This window comes from Erinaceus europaeus, chromosome 3 (genome assembly GCF_950295315.1).
Source record: "Erinaceus europaeus chromosome 3, mEriEur2.1, whole genome shotgun sequence".
Classification (NCBI taxonomy): Eukaryota; Metazoa; Chordata; class Mammalia; order Eulipotyphla; family Erinaceidae; genus Erinaceus; species Erinaceus europaeus.
The window spans coordinates 69,594,020-69,610,282 of NC_080164.1; the positions used below are offsets into that span (position 1 = coordinate 69,594,020).

The following is a 16,263-nucleotide window of genomic DNA, read 5'->3' on the forward strand; positions in this document are numbered from 1 at the left end:
TTCTACTGGGTGCACCAGCCCCACCACTGATTTCAAATGGAAACATGGCCCCTTGCATGTGGGTTGAAGACTCAGTAGAAAACACCAAGTACATCTGAAAAAAAAAAAATCTATCCAGTGCCTGAAACTGCCCCTTTTCCAATATCTTCTTGAGATGGCATCAAAGGGTTTATTTTCTGACTAGGGCTCTATATGTTAATTACTCTACTTATTTTAATTAGTATCATGGTGTTACTTGCTGGCTACCTGAGTTGGGCAAAGGTAGAACATGCCAGTATCACTAGTCAGGTAACCAGGTGAATCATGTTAACTGTCTAAGGGTCAGAAATGGACAGGAAGTAATAGTCTAAGAATACAGCTACAGGTATACAGTCTTCATAGTACCTATGCAGACAGGAACCAGGCTGTGTCCTCCAAGACAGAGGGAAGCAGTAATGCACAGGATTCTTTATCCCCAGCACCACCAACAACCAAAGCTGAGCATTGCTCTGGTCAAAAGCAGAACAAAAACAAGAATATAAATGGGTCCTGAGAGCAACGAGCTTGAAAACTTTTCACCATAAATCCTTGGTTACAAGCCCTGACAGTTACCTGAAATACTCAGTAGTCACTTTAAAGAATAAGAGAGTGCCATACCACATTTTTCTGTTATGCAGATGTTAGAACAATGTAAATCACTTGGCAACCATTTATCAATGTCATTTTTCTCTAGGTCTCAGAAGTGGCTCTGTAATTTAAAAGCCAGATACTGTATACAGGTGTTCTAAAGCAAGGTTCTCGTGGAATTATTTATTCCATGAAGAAGCTGGCTGATCAAATGGAAACTTAACTCTCAATGCATCATCATTATGAGCTGTAGAAGCTTTACTTACATCTTCTTAGCACAGAATTTTATATCACAATATCTTGGAAAATATCAAGGGCATTTATGAACAATTCAGACAGACTCCTAATCCTAGCTAGTGAGCTCCTTGGGCTACAAGTTGATGGGCTACAAGGATTTAAGATACATTGATAACTATTGAAACAATAACCACAAAGTGTCGAGCTAACTAACATTCAGACAATACCTCTTTCCTCCTTCTATATTTTGTTAAGTATAATAACAAACCCACAAGCCAAAAAAAGGATGAAAGTATTTCATATGTGCTCTAAACTATTCATAAATCCCAAAGAAATAGGATGTAAAATCCTAATAATCTAAGCCAACCAAACTCCCACTAAGAACCCAGCTTCTGATACTTCAATTGCAAGACATTCCATCCTGACCACATATCAGCATGGCATTTTTATGGACAGACCTGTTTTGATGGAATTAAAATGTCTTCATTTTTTCATTTCAGTCAATTCCTCAGGGCTCAGCTATGTATGGTTTATACCAATTATCTAACATTAATTAGATGAACTTCTTTTAAAGGTCCAAAACATGCCTTCTGAGTGGACATAGTACGTATGGGGGAGGGGGACAGAGAGAGAGAGAGCGAGAGAGAGCGAGCACATAATAATTTACTACAACATGGAATGTGGCCTCTCCCTTGTTGAGTAAGATTAATGTGATGGACTGGCAATGACTCAAGACCTGTGAGTGGAGATTGGATACTCACTTAATGTTCACTGTAGTGAGTGTCCACTAGCTGCAAACTAGTGCCTCTGTTCTCTTGTTTGGGCAGGGGGTGCTATGTGCTATTTAAAGACTTTCAGGGTTAGGAAGATAACAGTGATTATACAAAAACACTTTCATGCCTGAAGCACCAAAAGTCCCAGGTTCAATCCACAGCACTACAATTAGCCAGAATTGAGCTGTGCTCTGGTGGATGAATGAGAGAAAGAAATGGAAGGAAGAAAGGAAGGAAGGGGCATAAAATAAATTTTTAGTGGCATCAAAATAACCAACCAGATACTTTTAGCCCTCCTACATGTTAGCTGTGAGGCTCAGACAAAAATTAGTAAAGTCATGGGCACCCAAAATTAGTAGTCTATATACCTAAAACAGACTTCATAGCTTCCTGCAAAATGGAGACCCCAAATCTCATCTGCTATATTCTTACCTTTAGGTTCCTGATTATTAAACAATTTGTTCTGCTTTACATTTTAATGCTTTTCAGCCACCAAGTGGCAGATGCTACCATGACACCAGCATGACTTCCCTGGGCAAATGATCTCACAAATGTGCCCTAGAACCACACCTCCCCAGAGCCCTGCCCCACTGGGGAAAGAGAGAGAGACAGGCTGAAATGATGGATCCACCTGCCAATGCCCATGTCCAGTGGAGAAGCAAATACAGAACCAAGACCTTCCACCTTCTGCACCCCATAATGACCCTGGGTCCATACTCCCAGAGGGATAAAGAATAGGGAAGCTTCCAGTGGAGGGGATGGGATGTGGAACTCTGGTAGTGGGAACTGAAACCCTCTTATCCTATGGTCTTGTTGATCACTATATATATATAATAACTACTCAGATATCATAACACTGCTGTGCAAGAACTTTTCTCCCTGACAGAGACAAGTACACATGCTACTTCTCCAGAGAGGGTGCTGGGCCTCCTCCTTAATTAGCCAAGGATACCATTTCATCCATACACATCTCTACAAGCTCCTGTTATTATTGCTACTAAAAGGCCATGTAAGGAGAGCCCCATTTCTGTTTTGGTGGGGGCTCATAGTTGGTCCTATAAAGAGTGTGGGGGAATCTCATTAAGACAGTTCAGCACTAGTTACCCTTCTCCCCATAGAACTTCCAACCAAACTGACTATGGTTGATTTCTTTTCTTTTTTTTTTCTATTTATTTATTGTTGGATAGAGACAGATAAATTGAGAGGAAGGGGGAGATAGAGATGGAGAGAGACAGAGAGATACCTGTAGCCCTGCTTCACCACTCGTGAAGCTTTCCCCCCCTTCAGGTGGGGACCAGGGGCTCGAACCTGGGTCCTTGTACATGGTAATGTGTGTGCTCAAGCAAGTGTGCCTCCACCTGGCCCATGATTTCTTTAAAAAAAATGTGTTTCTTCTATTCATTTCACAAAACAAAGAGACCAGAGCAGTACACTGGTATATGTGGTGCCAGGAATTGAATTTGGCACCTCATGTTTGAAAATCCAGAACTCTAACACTAGACCCTCCATGCAAATTTCAGGTGCTGTGGAAAAAGAGCACTAAGTGTGCTGATATGCTGTGTCACATTCTGAACAAAAGAGAACCTGAAAACCTCTTCTAGACTACCCCAAATCTAGACTGCTATTATGCTAAGGAAGTATTGTCACCTCACACTGCATCCCATGACCCCAGCTTCCTTCCTCTTTCCTGTGTCCCAATAGGCCTACTGACAGCACTGTCCCTGGCTTGACACTAGCTTTCAGACTGGCTTCCCATAATGCAAGGCTACACTTAACACCTATCTTTGATTAAAACAAAATCAAAATAGGAGGTATTGAAAGCTCCCAACTTAGCTTTTTAAACAAAAGCAAAAGTTAAAAGCAGCTTCTCAAACATCAGTTATGGCAGCTGTTTCTGATTTAGATGCAAAAAATAGCTCAGTAAACATGAACAAAAAGCCAAAACAAACAGCACCCATATCTATTGACCTGACTTGACAGGAGGCATGGAAACCAGACCCCCTTCTCATGATCTGCCTGAAGAGCAAGTCTTGGGTGAGAAAACTACTGTGTGTGAATTATGCAACTACTTAGCAGCCTCTCACTATGACCTTCAGCAGCTGCTATGCATTCTTTCTTCCGATTACTCTCTCTCTCTCTCCTCTCTCTCCTCCTCTCCTCTCCTCTCCTCTCCTCTCCTCTCCTCTCCACTTACCAGAGCACTGCCAGAGGTGTCTGGCTATGGTGGTACTGGGGATTGAACCTGGGACTTTGGAGCCACAGGCATGAGAGTCTCTTTGTATAACCATTATGCTATCTATCCCCAGTAGATATTTTAAGTATGACATACATATACATATGTTTATGTGTACACAACATACTTCTTTTTCCTTAATATGTGCACAGTTCAGTACAGAGTCTTTCACACTGACACACACAAATGTGACAAATCTGACTGCTGTCCTTTCCAGTTTAGGGGTTGGGGGATTGGGTGGTCATGGTGCTCTGCAGAGGAAATATGCTGATACTCTTTCATAAGTGAATCAGAAAACATATCCTAAAGCTTTGAAATATGTTGTGAAAATGCCCAGAATTGCAAAACCAAACACACACACATGCACATACACAACTCAAACAAACATACACAGTATATAAGTGGGGAGGGCAAGTTGTTCTTGCTAGCAAAGCCCAATCCAAAACTTGTAGAAAAGGTTCTCAAATGACTACCTGCACCACACACTTCTCAGATATGTGTCTCCAGCCCAGGCCTATAGAATTGCAGGATCATGTGTCCACCTGCCTTCCACCTCACAACTGAACTGACAGAACCCTTGAGTTTTACAGAACCAAACTGAAATTTCCCCTGTTCAAATCTGCTCCTCCCTTCACCTTGGCTGTCTTAGTTCAGAAAGGATACTTCCATTCTCTCCCTCTGTCACTCCATTTATTCCACCTATCACAGCTCTATCAATACTAGCTTCAAAGTCTACTTTCAGTCTACTGCCTTTTGGGGGTCTGCACTGTCACTTTCTAGGCTCAGTCACCGTTCTGAGCTACAGACAAGAGTTCTGCTCACTGACTCAGCTCATGCCTCTCCCTCCAGTGCTCTCTTCAAGGACAGCTATCACAGTATTTTTTAAATGCCAGTAAGACCAGTCCACTCTCCGGCTCAGAATCCTACAGTGTACACTATTCATCACCAAAAGGATTGAGGCTGATTCCAGGGATGGATGCAGGGAAAGGACAGGATGAGCCTGAAACATCTTGCTGTGCAAGAAAGTGAAATCAGCTCAAATGATGATGGAGATACGTCAAAAGCTAGCTCAAAGGGGCTCTTACTGAACAAACCAGGGACGGACAATCTGAGTACTGAAAGTGTAAACAGAACTCCTCTCCAAGAGGAAACAGCAATCTATATTGACAGAAATGAATGAATGAATAGGCAAACAATGAATGAATGAGGAGGAAAGAAGGAAAGCTTTTTCTTCAAGCAGACTGCCAACTAGTACATGTCTAAGGGTTACAGGAATTTGAAACTTATTAGTAGCATTAGGCAACCACTATTAATGACTATGTTAAGCAAAATGCGTATCAGTCTCACCAAAGAGGAGACTCATTGAGTGCGTCCCTGATTGTGTGATCCCCTACCATGGCATAAACCAGTGAAGCTGTGTTATTTCTCTCACTCTCTCTCCAGAAATAAAGGGGAAAAAAATCTTTTTTAAAAGCATCAGTGGGTATTGAGACTAGTGAGTGAGAGTTTGGTGATAAAGGGACTATGTATCAGCTTTACATTTACTTTCAGAGCTTATCAATTCAAAGGGAAAGTGAACCAGATAAGATAGCTCACTAGGATAGTCTACTTGCTTTGTCATGCTCATGGCCCAGGTTTAATCCTGACCCCACCAAGAAGCTTCAGTGCTTTGGTCTTTCACTTTGTCTCTCTATCTCTGTCTCTTTCTATCTGAAAAAAGCCATCCTGGAGTGGAGAAGTCCTAGTGACAACAATAAAATGAGTTGGTTGGAGGAGACAGCATAGTGGTTATGCAAAGCCTTTCAGCCAAATGGGAGGTGTCATCAACCTTTTAAGCCCAATAATCTGGTGAGAACTTTCCTAACACATGGGACTGCCCAGTTCTACTTCAGATGGAGCACTCTGTAGCAAAGCTGCAGATCCTACATATACGTAGGCTAGGGCCTAGGGTACTGGGTACATGTATACACGTGTCTGTAAATTAGGGGCAACTATATACCTCAAAAGTGCTTAATAGTCCTCTGTGATTAGATTTAGAACTATTAAGCTCTATGACAACCTTTATTAGAATCACCAAACAAGTAAATGCAATAAAACTCAAAGTTAGCTTAGATCCCACTAAAATCCAAGCTGTATTTCCTCCCTAACTTGAAGCCAGACCTCATAATAACCAGTTTGGATACAGAACTGACTCTCAACACTTTCATAACTGGAAGAAAGCCTAAGCTTGTCAGGTAAAGATGGGTCTACAAAAACTGGAAAAGGGCAAAAGACTAGCTCACTTAAGGATGCCCTTCTTGGTCACTGCCAGGCCAACCCATCACCTGGAGCCTAAGTCAGGGAATCTTTGGGTTCCCCATAGACTCAATGGGTCTAGACCTCTAATAGATCCCTCTCTCCACCATCACTGGTCATTGTCATCAGGAATATCTTCATAAGCCCTCTTGGGGGATCCTTCAGGACCATACCCTCACTATGAACTACCAGTGGTAGGGACTGCCCCACTCTCCAAAGGTAGCCTGGGCCAGCCTACTCTGCCATTTGAAGAAGACTGGTCCAGAAATAAATGCAGCCTAGAATATTCCCAGCTGTGACCAGGGACTGTGAACATAGACTGACAGGGACTCAGGTTATACAGGCTCCTATGCGAAATGTGAATAGATGGGGCCGTAGGTCTGATCAACATGATAAATACTTAAATTGTATATATATTTTTTCTTCAAGTTTGGGGACCACTTTCTGCCCTGATCCAACTTTCTAGTCCTACTCTCAACTCAGACACCATCTTCCCAGACAATATTTTTAGTCTACCTGCAGGTTAGCTATCAAGTTCCAGCAAAAATTACCACAATCAATGGCCCCTAGGAACATACCTAAAATAGACTTTCTAGCTTCTATCCACCCTAAAATACCTATTCCTATCTGCTTTATTCCTACTTTATGGTTCCTGTTTATTAAACATTTTGTCCTTCTTTATATCTTATTGCATTTCAGCCATCAAGTTACAGATGCTACTATGATTCCATCCTGACTTCCCGGGGCAGCTTTGGGGCCCTCACCAGTGTGTCCTGGAACCTCACCTTTCCAGAGCCTTGCCTCACTAGGAAAAGATAGAAACAGGCTGGGGGCATGGATCCACCTGCCAACACCCATATCCAGTGGAGAAGCAATTACAGAAGCCAGAACTCCCACCTTCTGCACCCCCAAAATAATTTGGATTCAAATTCTCAGAGGGGGAGAAATGTTACAGGAGGGCTCTGAACTCCAATTCTATCAGAACCCAGTCAGAAGAAAAAAAAGGGGAGGGGATACTCAGAAGTAGTAGGTGTGACTTAAGAGACTTAGAAAGAAAGAGGAGGCAAGACCATAGGGAAAAAATGGGCAAATATATATAAATATAGTTACAGAAATAATAGTCAACCTATATCTGTGACTTTGGGAGAACTACTGTAACTTCCAATGGAGGGAAAAGGGACACAGAACTCTGGTGCTGGGAAAGGTGTGGAATTATACTCTTGTTATCTTACAATTTTGTAAATCAATATTAAAATTACTAATAAAATTTTTAAAAAAGAAACAAGGACAGAAAGGGAAAATACAAAGTAAAACTTGGGACTGGGTTTGGTATATTGCATCAAAGCAAAGGACTCTGGGGAGGGGAGGTAGGTAAGAGTTTGGTCAGGGATGGGGGGCAGCTTTGGGATCCTGGTGCATGATGGTGGAAAAGGACCTAAGTTGAGGGTGAGAATATTTTGTAGACATTTATCATGAGAAGGTGAGAAATTGTACCCATATGTCATCAGTTATAAATCATTACCCCCTCCCCCAATAAAATGATAACTGTTAGCAAGGACTCTTAAGGACGAGTACAAGACAGCTAGCTTTACTGTTCTTGTATCATGTCTCCAAATTTAAAATGATTCAACATCAAAAGTTAAAAAACCTTCATAGATTTCCCATTACACTTAAGGTAGTATGCCAGGGGGCTGGTGGTGGCGCACCAGGTTAAGCTCACATAGTGCGATGTGCAAGGACCCACACAAGGATCCTGGTTCGAGCCCCTGGCTCCACAACTGTGGGGGTGGGGGAGGGAATCGCTTCACAAGTGGTGAAGCAGGTCTGCAGGTGTCTATCTTTCCCTCTCTCTGTCTTCCCCTCCTCTCTCAATTTCACTCTGTTCTATCCAACAACAACAATAACAGCAATAACAACATCAATGGGGAAAAAAGATGGCTGCCAGGAGCAGTGGTTTGTAGTGCAAGCACTGAGCCCCAGCAATAATCTTGGAGGCAAAAAAAAAAAAAGACAGTATGCCAGAAGGCAATGTCAGAGTCTTAGAATATTTTCTATAAACTCTGTCTCTTATGTCACATTTCATAGTCTCTCCTCCTCTGGAATTCTCTAGAATTCTAAAGCACTGCTCCCTTGGCTTAGAAATATCTCCTCTCTTTGTATCACTGGCTCATTCAGGTCCCAGTTTAAATGTCACTTCACCAAAAATGCTACCCCACCCTTCATCCAGGTTCAGATTCCCTGTCTATTCCACACTGATTTAGATGACCATCTGTTTAGTGCTCATCTCCCTCACTAGGCTATAAGCTCTGCTCTCCTTTAGTTCCTAATAACACAGCTTCTGAGTGGGGAAGGGGAGAGCCACTCAGTAGCTAAAGAAATGAATTTTCTATTTTCCTTGACATTTTATTTGCTAGAGACCTTGATTTTGCCAACATTATTTAGAATTGCCAAACACATTACTGTGTAGGACAACTGTCCTACACAGAGCCAGGGGCTACTGTATTTAAATCCAAACAAACAGGAATGAGTGAATACACTGACATGCAAAATGAGGACCCTGATGACTTAAAAGCAATTTTTGCTGGTAATTAGGACTATTTTCCAAGATCAGACGAGATCGGGCGTGTTCAGGGTGGTATGGCTGTAGACAGGACTATTTTCATAGTACCGAGAAGGTGATTAAAAAAAGTTAAGGAGAGAGTAATTAATTTCACATAATAGGCACTCTGGGACCTAGTGAGAGATTTAATGTTAATGATGATATTTTTTCTATAATTAATCTTTATATGCAGTGCAGCCTGGGATGTGGCACAGTGGATACAGGGCTGGATTCTCAGAATGAGGTCCCAAGTTCTTTTTTTTTATAATTAAAAAAATTTCTTTTGGTATTACCTTTACTTATTGGATAGAGACTGTCAGAAATCAAGAGGGAAAGAGGTGATGGGGAAGAGACAGACACCTGCAACATTGCTTCACCACTCGAAAAACTTTCCCCCTGCAGGCGGGGCCTGTGGGCTTGAACCTGGGTCCTTGAGCATTGTAGCATGTGTGCTCAACCACATGTGTCAACACCTGGCCTCCCTTTAATTTTCCACTAGTGATTTAATAATGATTAACAAGGGAGTCGGGTGGTAGCACAGTGGGTTAAGTGCACGTGGCGCAAAGCGCAAGGAACAGCGTAAGGATCCCAGTTTGAGCCCCTGGCTCCCCACCTGCAGGGGGGGTCACCTCACAGATGGTGAAGCAGGTCTGCAGGTGTCTTATTTTTCTCTCCCCCTCTCTGTCTCCCCTCCTCTCTCCATTTCTCTCTGTCCTATCCAACAACAACAGCATCAATGGCAACAATAACAAGGACAACAAAATGGGGAAAAATGGCCTCCAGGAGCAGTGGATTCATAGTGCAGGCACCGAGCCCCAGCAATAACCCTGAAGGCAAAAAAAAAATTGATAAATAAAATAAAAAATGATTAACAAGATTGTGAGGTCCCAAGTTCTACTCCTGGCATATTATGTGCCAGAGTGATTCTCTGGTTCTTTTTCTATCATTAATAAATAAAATCTTTATTTAAAAATATTTTATGTATTCATTTATCTAGATAGAAACAGAAATCAAGAGGGGAGGGGAAGAGAGAGAGGGAGAGAGAAACACCTGAGGCACTGTTTCATTGCTAAGCAGCTTTCCTCCTGTAGAGGGAGACTAGGGGCTTGAACCCAAGTCCTTGCATATTGCAATGTGTGAGTTCAAAATGATGTATCACAGCCTGGCCCTCAACAAGTAAATCTTAAAAAGAATTTTTTAATCTTAAAAAGAAATTTTAAAGAAAAGTTAATGGGGGTGGGGTGGGTAGTGGCAGACTTGGTTGTGCGTACATGTTACAATGTGCAAGGAACTGAGTTCAAGCCCTGTCTTCACCTGCAGGCGGAAAGCTTTGCGAGTGGTGAAGCAGGGCTGCAGGTGCCTCTCTCCCTCTCTATAAACCCCTTCACTCTCAATTTTTGGCTGTCTCCATCCAGTAATAAAGATAATAAAAACATCAAAAAAAAAGATAAAGATAGGGAGTCGGGCGGTGGCGCAGCGGGTTAAGCGCAGGTGGCGCAAATCGCCAGGACCTGCGTAAGGATCCCAGTTCGAGCCCCCGGCTCCCCACCTGCAGGGGAGTCACTTCACAAGCGGTGAAGCAGGTCTGCAGGTGTCTGTCTTTCTCTCCTCCTCTCTGTCTTCCCCTCCTCTCTCCATTTCTCTCTGTCCTATCCAACAACAACGACGTTAATAACCACAACAATGTTAAACAACAAGGGCAACAAAAAGGAAAATAAATAAATAAATAAAAACTTAATTTAAAAAAAGATAAAGATAAAATTTAAAAAATTTTGATGGGGGTTCACCACTACTTTCTCCTGATTACTTCTGATCAGCACACCAAATTCTTCCAGTCCTATCTACACTAGTCAACTCTCTCTTCTTCAAAATGAAAAGGACATAATGGAGAACTGGAGTTCATTATCTATGCAGCAAAAGTTTATTTTTGCATTGATTTCTTTGCTCAGGGAGAAATTAGTACAAGCAAGAGTGCATTTTGGAAGTGATGTGTTTTTCTCTGCAGTTTTCTTTTTTATATTACTAAGTAGAAAGCAAAATCAATAAAAGGGAGAAAGACAGTATTCAACAGAGTATTCCACATTCAAGACTAACTCCTACCATCATTCAGTAGTCTAGCAAATCATGTTATTGCTCTAGGTCATAGCCTTCACCCCTTATTGCTGTTTTACAAAACTATAACATTTCAGGGTTATAATTTCACACCCCCATCTGGAGTTTATCACATCACACACACAGTAGTGTGCTCTGTTCTGTCTCACCCTGGAAGCCCAGAGGCCACATTCAAGGCCAACTGTCACCCTGACTGACAGTCCTCTCAGCTGTCTCACACAGTACCTAGCTCCTAGAGATGAAAGGCAGAATTTTATTTCTATGTCCTTGCCTCTAAGTATACAGTGGATCTTAGCAAATGCTTCCAGTGAATGAAAACGTGGACATCTTAGGGAAAGACAGTATTATTTAAAAAAAAATTTTAGATTTTTGAAAAAAAAAGAGATGTTTTTATTTTCATGAGAGAAAGACAAAGAGATCAGCTTAGCCTTAGTATACAGCAGTGCTAGAGATTGAACCTAGGGTCTCTGGGGCTTCAGGCATACATGTCTGCTGTACATTTTAATTCTTAGGTACAGAGAAGGCAGAGACTAGATAGATAGATAGATAGATAGATAGATAGATAGATAGATAGATAGATAGATAGACAGATAGACTGATTGATAGACAGAGGCAGACACTGAGCTCACAGTATTGAAGCATCCTTCAGGGCAGTGAGGGTTGAACTTGAACCTGGGTTGTGCACCTGCAAAACAGTACATGATCCAAGTAAGCTATTCTGCCAGCCCAATTCTGGTGTCCTAAGACTGAGGTAAGTCTCCAGTGAACTATTCAGAAATTTTTTAATTACTCAAAACCCAACTCAATCTGTGAGGGTACAGTAGACCAACTGTCAATCAGAATGGACATGTCTCCCTCTCCCCTTACAGCTTTGTCCTTTCCGGGCCACACAGAGGCTTCCTTTTGATTCATGTTAATTATGATTCTGAGCACCCATCTTTGCACACTCTCTGTTGTTTGTGATTTCCTTGTTGTTAAGCACACAGTCCATCAAGCTGGGCTCAGCATGTTAAGTGCTTTAAACTTCACTGAGTATTAGTACTTCCATTTTTAAAAAGGACATCTAGATTTTAAAAACCAATTTCAAATAGTCTTGAAGAGGAAGAAAAGGAAAATGACTTCCTTTTTTTTTTTTTTTTCCTAGAGCACTGCTCAGCTCTGGCTTATGGTGGTGTGGGGGACTGAACCTGGGAATTTGGAGCCTCAGGCATGAGAGTCTGTTGCATAACCATTATGCTATGCACCCTCTGCCCTCTTTTTTATTTTTCACCAAAATTCTTCACTAATTTAGTTCTACTTTGGCCTAGCTGGAGCATGCTCATCCAAGAATGTCCCTCTACTGCCAGGGGAAATGGTGCACTGTCACTGGGTTGGCACAACTGCTTGGGGCTTGTGCGAAACAAGGGGAAAGACAGATAGGTACTGGGAGCTTTTGATCCAGAAAGGGGACAACCGCTTAATGAAAGATTTGTTTAATTCAGGAGGAAAAAAGTTAGTAATTAGCAAGTTGTAGACCTACTTTACACCATGAGGTTTCGGATTGCCAGAGTAGTTCTTTCTCTCTCTCTCCCTCCCTCTCTCTCTCTCTCTCTCTCTCTCACACACACACACACACACTAAAATAAGTAATTAGTAAGCAAAATTAATAGATATTATTTAAGGAAATCTGAATTTATGAGATCTTGCCAGATTTTAACTGGTTAAAAGTCATGGCGGGGGGCCAGGTGGTAGCATACCTGGTTCAGTGCACAGGTTACAATGTACAAGGACTCAGGTTCAAGCCCCCAGTCCCTACCTGCAGGGGGTAAGCTTTGCAAGTGATGAAGCAGTGTTGTAGGTATCTCTCTGTCTCTCTCCTTCTCTATCCCCTCTCCCTTCTCGATTTCTGGCTGTCTCTATCCAATAAATACATAAAGATTAAAAAAAAAGTCATAGGGAGAATCATCTGAAATCAACTGCTGGCCTAGAAAGAACTTACTTAAGAGGCCAGAAAAACCTATATGTGTGGGTTTTCTGTTACTGGTGTTGCTATTTTGATGTATTTCTCTCAATTTCAGGAATGGCTCCTTAGTTTTGCTTGATTACTTATGGATATTAGCTTTAATCTAGCTAATCAATATATGTCATTGGAAGGCATAATAATTAAGCATGTTTGGACAGAGAAGAGTGACTTATTTTATTTTGCAGTGGAGCTGGAACCTCACACATGTGCAATTTCATCAATCCTGGATCACATATTTCAGAGAGAAAGAGAGAGAGAGAGAACACAGCACCAGAACTGCCCCCAGTGTCATGACATTGGTACTAGGGCTCAAACCTAGGCAACATACACGACAAGGCACACAGTTTACATAGCAAGCTATTCCTCTGGCCCAAGAAAGGTGACTTAAACCAGGGGGTTTCAGAGGTAACTTCCTGCAAGGGTGTAATACCAAAACCTGTTTTTGCCTTCATTTTCCCCATTCAAGCTGAACTATTTTGAGACCTTCCATACCAGACATACAACAACTTTTTCTGGATGCATTCTAGGGAATATTGATTTAGTGTCACTGATTCCCCAGATGTGAAGGGAAGTGAAGACTGACAAGTTTGGGATGGATGGTCTGCCTGGCTCAATGCTGTACTTCTAGTAACCAGCCCAGTGCCTTTACATATACAAGATGCTTCAGGCATTTGCCAAGTGAAGGAATGAATGAATGAAAGGATAGAAAGGTGGAGGAATGGAGGCAAGAGTGAGCCTTACAAGTGGTCAAAGAACTCTCACTCGGATTATGCTCTGAAATATTTTTTTTTCTCATTGGGATTGCAAGGTAAATGCATGAGAGTCAACAAAGGAGATTAAAAAAATCTGTAAGAGCTAAGACAAAGCAAACTTTCATTGATGTAATGTTAAAAACAAGACTGCATGTACAAGTTGTGAAATCTGTCAGTGAACACTGTCCCTCATATCTGATGTGGCTCACTCCTGGAATTTTTGCTTGAGAGGTTATTAATATGTGTTTTGCTATGTGAATACTCCCCAACAAAGAATAATGTTGTCCAGAGAAATATATGAGACATATATACAATAAAAACATCCAGTATCTGAGATGGTTCACTCACAGTCTGCACATTTTATCAAGAGTGAGAGCCAGGGAGTCGGCGGTAGCGCAGCAGGTTAAGCGCTCGTGACGTAAAGTGCAAGGACAGGTGGAAGGATCCTACTTTGAGCCCCCAGCTCCCCACCTGCAGGGGAGTCGCTTCACAAGCGGTGAAGCAAGTCTGCAGGTGTCTATCTTTCTCTCCCCCTCTCTGTCTTCCCCTCCTCTCTCTATTTCTCTGTCCTATCCAACAATGACGACATCAATAACAACAACAATAATAACTACAACAGTAAAAACAAGGGCAACAAGAAGGAAATAAATAAATAAATATTTTTTAAAAGTGTGAGGGCCAGGTGTGAACCCCCCAGACACCACATATGTACCACACAAAGGGAAACTTCATGAACAGTGAAGCAGTGGAATGGTAACCCCTTTTCTCTCTATCTCTTTGCCACCAGGGTTATCTCTGGGGCTCAGTGCCAATACTATAAATCCACCACTCCCAGCAGCCATTTTTTTTTCCCTTTTCCTATTTTATTTACTAGAACAGAGAATTTGAAAGGAGAGAGGAAGGTAGAGAGGGAGAAAGATAGAGACCTGTAGGTCTGCTTCACTGTTCATGAAGCATCCCCTTGCAGATGGGGAGTGGGGAATCAAACCCAGGTCTTTGTGCTTGGTAATGTGTATGCTCAAGTGTGTGCTATATCCAGCCTCTTCTCTCTTTCTTTTCCCCTCTCTATCCCTCTTTGCCTTTCACCCTCTATCTGAAAAGAAAGGAACGATAACAAAAGTAAACTGGATATGCTTTGCATAATCAGACATATACAAAATATTCTCATTCAATATACAATACATCTAAAAGTGAAAGCACAAGGACCCATGCAAGGATCTGAGTTTGAGCTGATGGTGGGGAGCCACTTCACAAGCAGTGAAGCAGACCTGTAGTTGTCTTTCTTTCTTCCTCTCTATCTCCCCTTCCTCTCTCAATTTCTCTCTGTCCTGTCCAATAAAATGGAAAAAAATGGCCACTAACAGCAGTGGATTCGCAGTGCCAGCACTGAGTCTCAGCAATAACCCTGGAGGTAATAATAATAATAATAATAATAATAAATAATAATAATAATGTGATTTGTAGGAAATCAGGTGGTAGCGCAGCGAGTTAAGCGCACGTGGTGCAAAGTGCAAGGACCAGTGTAAGGATTCTAGTTCGAGACCCCGGCTCCCCACCTGCAAGGGAGCAGCTTTACAGGCAGTGAAGCAGGTCTGCAGGTGTCTTTCTCTCCCCCCTCTCTGTCTTCCCCTCCTCTCTCCATTTCTCTCTGTCCTATCCAACAACAACATCAACAATAATAACTACAACAATAAAACAACAATCGCAACAAAAGGGAATAAATACAACCCTCAATGACCCTGGGTCCATGCTCCCAGAGGGATAGAGAATGGGAAAGCTACTGGGGAGGGGGTGGGATATGGAGATTGGGTGGTGGGAATTGTATGGAATTGTACCCCTCCTACCCTATGGTTTTGTTAATTAATCCTTTCTTAAATAAAAAAAAAGGAAAAAAAAAACTAAATGACCAAACAGCAAACAAGCAAAAACAAAATAAACAACAAACAAAAGCAAAAAAAAAAAAAGGGAATAAATAAATATTTTTTTTTAAAAGTGATTTGTAGGATAGCTTTTATTGCTTATTTCCTAACAAAGCTTTGAAATCTAGTATGCATTTTATACTTACAGTGTATCTTTGTTTGGTCTCACCCCATTTCAGGTGCCCATGGTCACTCACTGCCAAAACAGGACTAGAAAGACAAGCAAATGATTTTACCTACCATGAGCAACACCAATGGGGGCTGGAAGGCACATCATCCGTGGGGCTTTAATTATTCAGTTACCTTTCATTTCCTTTGGGTTCCTGCTCCAAAGTTTTAGGAGCTATTACTCATGGTACCTATCACCTGACTCCAGAGTGAGCACATAACCTTGGTCTTCTAATCACAATTTATGCCACTATAGTAGTCCATGCAGAATGCCAATCAAGGTTAATTACAGTTCTTCCTTAGAATTTGGATATGGAAACCAGAGGAAAACGTTTTTTCTTTCTCTTAGAGTTACTAGGATGTGACCTGGGGACTCTCCTCATCACAAGGAGAGTGTCTCTCATAACAAGACACTGAAGAGACTAAGGAAACCCCCTAGTTCCAAGTCTTAAAAAAAGTCTTGGTTTGGGGTTTCTTCTGTAGCTTCTCCCACCTATTCCATATCCTTCCCAGCACTTCTTCTCAGTTGCTTAGGCTAATTTGAGTTGGGTTTCAGCCACTCTCATT

At 41.8% G+C, this 16,263-nt stretch overlaps 1 protein-coding gene across 12 annotated transcripts in view; it reads right to left on the reverse strand.

Moving 5' to 3' along the window:
- The window catches only part of NPAS2 (neuronal PAS domain protein 2), a 226,946-nt gene that overhangs the window by 170,687 nt on the left and 39,996 nt on the right, over positions 1–16,263 (reverse strand). Inside the window, exon 1 of one of the 12 annotated variants that reach the window (XM_060187442.1) lies at positions 11,485–11,631. The exons of 10 other annotated variants lie outside the window; for them this stretch is intronic. The gene's annotated coding sequence lies outside the window, so the exon portion shown is untranslated. Of the gene's footprint in view, positions 1–11,484; positions 11,632–16,263 lie in introns of those variants that run through there. One more of the 12 variants, XM_060187438.1, reaches the window with a different exon arrangement.